The 9895-nt window shown below is 33.6% G+C and overlaps 1 long non-coding RNA gene and 1 pseudogene across 1 annotated transcript; both read left to right on the plus strand.

Annotated features, from left to right (window-relative positions):
• Positions 1-5196: 5196 nt before the first annotated feature.
• On the plus strand, positions 5197-6100 carry LOC111471369 (annotated as a pseudogene).
• A 46-nt stretch (positions 6101-6146) lies between these two features.
• Positions 6147-6384, plus strand: LOC111471382. Its single transcript, XR_002715191.1, has 2 exons — positions 6147-6232; positions 6305-6384. It is a non-coding gene; the product is annotated as an uncharacterized LOC111471382 (long non-coding RNA).
• The last annotated feature ends 3511 nt before the right edge of the window (positions 6385-9895 follow it).

Consider the following 9895-nt stretch of genomic DNA (forward strand, 5'->3'; position numbering starts at 1 on the left):
CATTCCACGAATCCTTGTAACACCGAAAAGTGTTCCATGTAAGGGAAAGTTCATGATTTGTATTTTGTAACCATTTTTTACTGGGGAGTTCTCTGCATGCAACATTGCATTGCAATTTGATCTGGCGGAGACTTCTTGAGCAAAGGATTTGATAACATCCCTATGTCATTATCAACATCATACTCATCAAAATAATATATATCAAAAAAACAATCAATAAAGTTGACAAAGATGTAGGCTTCCCAATTCCTCTGTCATCAAAATCTGTATACAGTACCCCTGGCCCCATAACATCATTTTGGGATATCCCATGGACCTCTTCAGTGAAATGAACACCAGAACTTCTTATACTTACATTAACCTCACGTCGCTAAAGAGCTACTAAATGTTAGAGTGGAGTTATGATGTGTTTTTAAGTTTTAGAGGAGAGGATACTCGATCCAATTTCACCAGTTATCTTGACATGGCCTTGCAACAAAAAGGAGTCAACGTTTTCATAGACGACAAGCTCAATAGGAGTGAGCAAATATCTGAATCTCTTTTCCGATCTATAGAGGGATCTATGATTTCTATTGTTGTATTCTCTGAAAATTATGCATATTCTTCTTGGTGTTTGGATGAATTGGCAAAAATAATCGAATGTAAGAAATCCAAGGGCATGATAGTTCGCCCTATTTTCTATAAGGAGGATCCATCATAGGTACGAAAACAAACCGAAAGTTTTGGAAAAGTATTGGTCACACAAACTTGTCTAGTTGGGATCTAGGAACTGGGTATATATTTTTAAGACACTTAACTACATCTACTCTTAGCATTCAATATATATCATCTTTAATTTCAATATGATTACGTGATTAACAACAGGAAGGAAGTTGATCTTATTCAAGACCTTGTTAAAGAAGTATTGTCGATAATAAATCTTACTTGCACACTGATATGAATCCAACAACTGATCACTTCCATGTACCCGAACGAGCAATTACAAAAAGCAATACAAAGAAAATTCAAGTATGAAATCAAGAAAATAATGGAGTGGGTGACATTGGAAAGTGATTAGAAGACTTGTCATTGGTAGTTGAATTACCAATTAAGACCATTTATGAATGCCTTATTTTCTTCAATTTGTATTTAATAATATTTATGAGTGATTTGTAGTTGGTGGTTGAACTTTATTATGTTAGGGATATCTTTTGGGCCTATTTAAAGGCATGTAATATTAGTGTTTGGGAATGAATTGTTGAATACAAACAAAACTTTTGTGATTTTCTTGATACTTTTTTGTGTTATTCTTTTTCAAACCTTGTTTTAGGTTTGATGTTTAAACCGATTCATTGAATTAGTTTTGATCAAGCTAATTCTTGAGTGAATTGTCTTAGTAACTAAGAGTGATCATCATAGATTCCAAGTTCGATCTTAAGAGTCAATCATCTTCTAACCAGCTCTTGGTTGGAATCAATCCGTTAAGTTAGCTTTCTCTGTTTACGTTTTGCAAGGATTCTAGAAGGACCTCTACCTTTGCAAAAATCAAGCATTGTTGGCGCTTATCATTTGGTATCAGAGCATTTGGTTGATGTTCTTTGTTCGCTCTAGGGGTGAAATATCTTTATTGTTATTTTTTTTTCTCTCTCTCTAGTATTAAAAAAAAAAGAAAAAGAAAAAAAAAAGAAAAAGAAAAAAGAAGAATTAGTATAAAAAAAAAGAAGAAGAAGAAGAATTAGTAGAAAAAAAAAAATCTCTAGTAAAAAAAAAGTCAGTTCTAAAAATATATATATATATATATATATATATATTCAGTTCTTATTTATTTGAGCTTGTTCAAAATTTTCAAGCTCGTGATCTTTGAGATACTAGTCTTGTTAGAGTTGGTTGTTGAATTGGTTATAATCAAGCTTAAAAAAGACAGGCTTTACATTCTTGACCTAGTACCAAAAGCCTACCTTTGAGTGTTAAACACGAGTATCCCTTAGTGAAATTTTTGTGAGAAGTGCAGAGAGGTCCTGATATGAACCAAGAGACATTAATCATACAATATGCTTCAATGAAGATGTGAAGAAAATATTGTTGAAATTATGAAAAGATATTTCAATTCATGCCAAATTGAAGAAGAATGAAGTTTCATGTTATAAATTTTGGGTGGATTACAATTTAGAGTTATGTATTTCATTGATGCATTTTAAGAGTTATTATTTACTTTAGGTTACAATTACATAATGGTTAATTATGACCATTAAGTATGAATGTTACAACTCTTGGAATGCCTTTAATAGTTTCATTTTGAGGCTATATAAAGCCATGTATGCTGTATTTATAAGTAGACTTGAAAAATATAGTAAAATGAGCATTTGTGCTTTCTTTAGCCAATGACTAAGTTTCTTTGCAATTCTATGTAGTTTAGGTTGCATGTAAAATCATTCAAGCTCGACATAATCAATCTTGCTTGTGTAGTGATTCGAATCTCAAGCAAGTGTTCTTGCCTTGAGATATTTGATCAATAAGAATTATTCGAGCTAGACATGATCGATCTTACTTGTGGAGTGATTCGAATCTCAAACAATGTTCTTGTCTTGAGATATTCGATCAACAAGGTAATCTGAATCTTACTCCCCTTGTAGTGATTCCTTATCTTATCAGGTCCCTTGATAACAAATGTCACATAATGGAGAAGGAGTACCACCAGTACTAGATCTTAATACAACCATTCTTCAAGTAATTCAAGGTATGATGGAAATGATGATGGAAGATAGACAAGAAAGAAGGGCGAACAACAAAGACAAGAATGAACATTACAAGAAGATGAAAGGTATAGTAGTACAAGAAAGACAAGTTAAAGGAAGATGGAGAGGAAGAAATAACCATGCAACTATTATACAACCTAGAAGGATGGAGAGAGTACATGAAGATAGAGATGGGGGAGTTAAACTCAAAATCCCACCCTTTTGTGGAACGACAGATTCTGAGGCATACTTGCAATGGGAAAGAAAAATATAGCATGTGTTTGATTGCAACACCTATAGTGAAAATAAGAAGATGAGACTTGCTATTGCCGAATTTACCAATGAGAAGAAGAAAATAGGAGGATCCAATAGAGACTTGGGAAGAACTTAAAGAAGCCATGAGAAAAAGGATGTTCCAAAACATTATGAAAGAAATTTGAAAACTAAATTACAAGGTTTGAGGCAAGGAACAAAAAGTGTGGTGGAATATTATCAAGAGATGGAGACTATGATGGAAAGAGCAAATGTTAGAGAAGAAGAAGAAGATACCATGTCTAGATTCCTTGGAGGTTTGAATCGAGAAATTGCTCATCTTGTTGACAGAAATCCACCACCATATCTGGAAGACATGTATCATTATGCTCTCAAAATTGAAGACCATTTGAAGGAAGAAAAAAAACATTTAAAAAGGTACACATCACGAACTAACACCTTTTCAAATTCTAAAACTTGGAACAAGGATAGTTTTGTGAATAGAAATGAATCGATGTCACCAAAATAAAAGTTTGTCACTGCTAAAAGAGTGGAGGGTGAAAATTCCAATGGAAAAAAGAATGAAGCTTCAAAGACGGTAAATGAGAAGTCTAGTTCTATTCAATGTTGAAAGTGCAAAGGGTTTGAACACATGAGCAAAGAGTGTGTTAATAAAAAAAGTTATGGTGATAAGGGAATGATATACTTGATTCGAATGATGAATGTGAGGATCATGATTCACAGCTCGTGGAAGAAATCGCACCATGTGATGATGAGTATGTTGAAGAAGGTAATTTCATATCTTTGATCACAAGAAGGGTACTCAATGTTCAAATCAAGGAAGAGAAATTTGAAGATCAAAGGGAAAACTTGTTCCACACAAGATGTTTGATCAAAGGAAACCCCATGCAGCTTGGTGATTGATAGTGGAAGTTGCACAAATGTGGTAAGCAGCTTCCTTGTAAAAAGAATTCAACTTTTTGTACATCCCCATCCAAAACCATACAAACTTCAATGGTTGGCAAACAATTAAGAAATTAAGGTGAACTCCCAAACTCTTATTTCTTTAAGTTTTGGATGATATAAGGATGAAGTTCTTTGTGATGTCGTACCAATGCATGCGGGGGACATCTTGTTCGGCCGACCTTGGCAATATGATAGAAAGGTAATATTTGATAGTTTGATGAACAAGTATACTTTTACTTTATGTAAGAAGAAATTTACTTTATTGTCTCCATATGAAGTACATTGTGACCCATTGAAATTAGAGAAGAAAAGAAAAGAATATGAAGAACAATGGTGGAGAGAAGAAACTAAGGTAAAAGAGAGAGATAGAGTGAAAAAAAGAGAAAAGTGAGGGGTGAAAGCCAAGAAAGAAAAAAAAAATGTGAGAAAAAAATATATTAGTAGAGAAAAAAAAAACAATATACAGTTCTTGTCCGGAAAGAACGAAGAATTTGATTTGAGGACAAATCCTTTTAAAGAAACGGGGGATGATATGAATCCAACAACTGATCACTTTCATGTACCCGAACGAGCAATTACAAGAAGCAATATAAAGAAGATTCAAGTATGAAATCAAGAAAATAATGGAGTGGCTGACATTAGAAAGTGATTAAAAAACTTACCATTGGTAGTTGAATTACCAATGAATACAATTTATGAATGTCTTCCTCAATTTATATCTAATATGAGTGATTTGTAGTTGGTGGTTGAACTCTATTATGTTAGGGTTATCTTTTGGGCCTATTTAAAGGCATGTAATATTCATGTTTTGGCATGAAGTGTTGAATACAAACAAAACCTTTGTGTTTTCTCGATACTTTTTTGGTGGTATTCTTTTTCAAACCTTGTTTTAGGTTTGATATTTAAACCGATTCATTGAATTAGTTTTGATCAAGCTAATTCTGGAGTGAATTGGTATCTAAGAGTGACCATCATAGATTTCAAGTTCGATCTAAGAGTTATTCATCTTCTAATCGACTCTTGGTTGGAATCAATTCGTTAAGTTAGCTTTTTTTTTTGTGAATGTTTGCAAGAATTCTAGGACCTCTAACTTTGCAAAATTCAGCATTGTTGGCGCTTATTGTCACAATCTGCAATGTGATTGTGACTCGAGTAAGTCATCGAAGACGATGACTAATTTAAGTGGAGGAGACTGTCACAACCATAGTATGATGACTTACTCGAGTCACAATCATATTGCAGATTGTGACACTTATCACACGCCCTTATATGTAGCAAAGTATCCTCTTGGAATTGATTTTCAAGTAAAAAAGTTAAGTTCATACTCCCATTATTGGACACAACATGAGCCCAAAAATGTCGTTTACATGGTGGGAATATATGGGATTGGAGGCATTGGTAAGACCACTTTTACCAAAGCTTTATACAACAAAATGCTAACCAAATTTGAAGCTGGCTGCTTTCTATCAAAAGTTAGGGAAGCTTTAAAGCTTGAATGTTTAACTACAGGAACACTTACTCCATGATTTTTTCAAGGTAGACTTGAAAGTTGGCAATCTTGAGAAAGGAATTAACTTCATAATGCATTGAAGGCATTCAAAGAAAGTCTTTATGGCTCTTGATGATGTCGATAAGCTTGAGCAGTTAGAAGCATTGGTTGGTAGACATGATTGGTTTGGCACTAGTAGTATGATCATTGTGACAACAAGAAACAATCCTTTGATTTCTACCCATGAATTTGATCAAAAGTACGGTATTCAAGGAATGAATCACGACCACGCCCTTGAAATTTTTAGTTGGCATGATTTTAAGAAAAGTCATCAACCAAGTTCTTGCGTAGACCCTTCAAAACACACTACAAGTTATTGTAATGGTCATCCCTTGGCTCTTGTTGTTTTTGGTTCTTTCCTTTGTACTAGAGATGACCCAACATATGGGAGAAGTATATTAGACGAATTTGAGAACTCTTTGAGAACAAAGACATAAGTGATATCTTCAAATAAATTTTGATGGACTTGAAGAAAAAGAAAAGGAGTTTTTCCTCGATATTTCTTGTTTGCTAGTGGGAGAAAAAGTTGACTACGTTAAGAAAACTTTAAACGCATGTCATCTCAATCCACATTTTGGAATTAAGTCCTCATGGATCTTTCACTTTTATGGTTGAAAATGATAAGGTGGAAATAAAGGATTTAATACAACTCGGTCGGCCATAAAATAGTCAATAGTGAATCTTTTGAGCCCAAAAAAGGATTAGATTGTGGTTAGAACAAGATATTTTAAAAGTGTTTATTGATAACTTTGTGAGTAACTCTTACCCAAACATTCTTCAATTTACTTGTTTCCAATAAATGGGGATGGTTATGAATTTGCAGGGAACTGATGATGCAGTTAAAGCCATAAAGTTGGAGTTGCCTAATTCCACAAGACTTAGAGGTAGATCTACGAGCTTTTAAAAGAATAAAAGTTTAAGATTACTTATTCTCGGAAATGCAAGATTTTCTACAAATCTTAAATATTTATCGGATAACTTAAAGTGGATTGAGTGACATGGATTTACTCATGTCGACCTATTTTATTACAAAAATTTTGGTGGGATTAGATGGGTAACATAGTCACCTCCAACATTTAGAGGAAGGATGGAAGGTATTTATATTTTGATTGTGTTTAAAAAAGGTACAAATTTATATTTATGTACCAAAAGAAAAACAGTTAATTATGATAACAAATTTTAAGAAAAAATCATTTATATATTTATAAATTTTAAGAAAAAACAGTTAATTACATACTATTTATTTTTTTCTTTTTTTCCATGTATTTTAGGATGGTAAAAGGTTGATTTTACTTACCCTACTTTATTAGAGAAAATTCTTGACTTCGCTGCATCTTCATGTCTCGATCATGTTTTGAAGACTTGTATCTTAGTCAGTGCATAAATTTAAGAATAATTCCTACGCTAGTTGTTTCTCTTGATAACTTGTTATTTTAGGCCTTAATCACTGTTCGAACTTTAAAAAGTTTCCAAGCTACCTTATGTTGATGATGGTGTTACTATAACACGTGCGGAAGCAATTTGGATCTTACCCACTCTAAATACATCAATTATAGTAAATTAGCTAGCATGTTTAAAAGCATTAAAACTCAATGAGTTTGAATACTAATCTTTTGTAGGTCAAGTTCTTTTTTCCTCATGAACCGGTTTCGAACCACCACTAGTATCTTCTCTACTATTCTCCAGCCTTAGAACGAGATTGTGAAATCTGACGAGTGACTAAATTTGATAGGAATTTAGTATATGTAAACATAGAGTTTTGAGAGACTTTCTAAGTTTTTCAAGAAGAATTTTCATGTACTTCATATTTGTATGGTCGTGCAAATTTGAGATTAGGAGGGATTATGTGGCAAGCATGAAAGTTTGAGTTAAACAAATTTTGATACTCAAAATTTCACTCAAATTTGTGGAGTTTATTTGGCAAACCATACAAGTTTGGTTAAACCATACATTAACACTAAATATTCCACTAACTGTGTTTGATTTTTCGATGAAGTGAAGTCAACATTTTGACTTTCTCTATTTTAATTCAACAATTAATTTAAATAATTAATTTCAAATCAAAATAATATTAAATTATTGATTAAACAATTTAATTATATTTAACATTAAATCAAATACTAATCCCAATCAATTATGGCACATATTGATTATGAATTTCTATTGATAATTAAAATATTTAAATCTTATTTAAATATCTTCAATTCTCTAATTTTGTTTAATTCGTAATTAAATCAAAATGCGGTTAAATATATCGTATATAATTAGCGCATATTCCCTATTTGAGTTCGAATACTTCAAACTCACTCGTCACACTATTCTAAGGTTTAGTCTGATATGAGCTAGCAAGGGGACCTAATGGACCTACAGATCATGAGCTCCAAGGATCCAAGATTAACCAACTAAACTCATTAACCTTTTAACCAACATTCGTTAACTATTAGAACACTCCATTATAGTCTAGTCGTTGCACTCCCCTCACTATAGATATATTTTTGTCCATTTGATATAACCATGATTAGTAAGTCGATCCTTCACGGGTTGTTCATAACTAGAGCTCGGTCAATTTACCGTTTTTACCCCTAAAGTTACTTCTTGTTCCTTAAGTCCCACTGTTTCTCTAATGAACAATTTGTTTGTGGCCCAACCTCCAAACCGAATCCCTCTCAGGCCAATGAGAGGGTGGGGCCCCTTGTTCAAGACATGGAGTCAGCACTTAAGGGAACAACCTCTCTACTATCCCTAAAAGCAGGTAGGAGTGAATTCTATCTTGCACCCTATGTCCCTAGCTAGTCACCTAGTCTTACCCTTGAAATGGGAGGTTTATTGAGTCGGCGAACTCGGGTCACTCTCACTCATACAAATCTAAGGATAATTCTAAATAAACAGTGGTTCATAGTTAGCTAAGGATTAAGGTCGAGTTACCTAGGTCATCGAGTGAAAAAATCAATCTCAACAGTAAACAACATTATAAAGTGAGAGTGATTTTTTCATAGTCTAATCTTATGGAATACTCATTACATAGGACGCCCCCACTCACATGTCTCCACATGTACAATTTAGTGATCACATTGTTTATATCATATACCAAAATGCATCCATAGTGTCCCCAAGATAAGGTACTCAGCCTTATCCCTATATTATAGATCATTTTGACTATATACTTGAACTTGATCCACTCTTATGTCTTTACATAAAGTTCAAGTAATCATACTATAGCCAGAATATTCTTAATTTATTGAATTTAGATTAATGATCGTAAAATTCACTTTATTCAATAACAATCTTTACTGAATAAACATCAATAATAACTTTATTGAAAATAGAATATATTTTTGTTTACAAATTATGAGTTTTAGGACATAAAACTCAACAAACTCCCACTTGGACTAAAACTCTAGTGGGGTTTTATAATGTTGAGTAGAGGGAAAGACATAAATACAATAAACTAGGGCATCACGTACCCATGCATTTTATCCCACTTGCCCTAGATTACATAACTCGTAGTCCTAGACTCACTAGGTGCCTTTCAAACACCTTAGCCATGAGGGGCTTCGTAAATAAATCAGCAATGTTGTGCTCTGAAGCTATCTTTGTGATAATCACATCTCCTCGTTGCACAATCTCCCTTATGAGATGATATTTGCGCTCAACTGCTCCACTATTATTACAATAAAGAGTGATAGACAGATGCATATTTGGAACAACTTCCAAATCAATTAAGAACTTCCTAAGTCATATAGATTCTTTCGCTGCTTCACAAGCAGCAACATACTCAGCCTCCATGGTGGAATCAGCAATGCAACCTTGCTTTATGCTTCTCCATATTATTGCTCCTCGATTCAGAGTGAAAAACAGATCCTGATGTCGATTTCCACGAATCGATATCGGTCTGAAAATCTGAGTCAGTGTAACCTGTAAGGATCAGATCCTTAGCGCCGTACATTAACATATAGTCCCTCGTTCTCCTAAGATACTTGAGGATATTTTTAACAACAGTTCAATGAGCATGTCCCGGATTGGACTAATATCTGCTGACAATTCTCAAAGCATAGCATATGTTGGGTCGGGTACACAATATGACATACATCAGACTATCGACTGCTTATTCATAGGGAATATGTCTCATATCCTCAACTTCTTGAGGTGTCTTAGGACTTTGTTCCTTCGACAAATGAACTCCATACCTGAAAGGTAATAATTCTTTCTTGGAGTCCTGCATCTTATATCGAACCAACATTTTTTCGATGTATGATGCTGAGACAATGCTAGTATTTTATTCTTGCATTTCCGAACAATTTGGATTCCTAGAACAGACTGAGCCTCTCCCAAATCTTTCATTTGGAATTGTGTCACTAGCCAATGCTTAATGTCAGTTAGAAATCCCACATCACTCCCTATGAGTAGGATTTCG

Source organism: Cucurbita maxima, unplaced genomic scaffold (assembly GCF_002738345.1).
Source record: "Cucurbita maxima cultivar Rimu unplaced genomic scaffold, Cmax_1.0 Cma_Scf00051, whole genome shotgun sequence".
Lineage (NCBI taxonomy): Eukaryota > Viridiplantae > Streptophyta > Magnoliopsida > Cucurbitales > Cucurbitaceae > Cucurbita > Cucurbita maxima.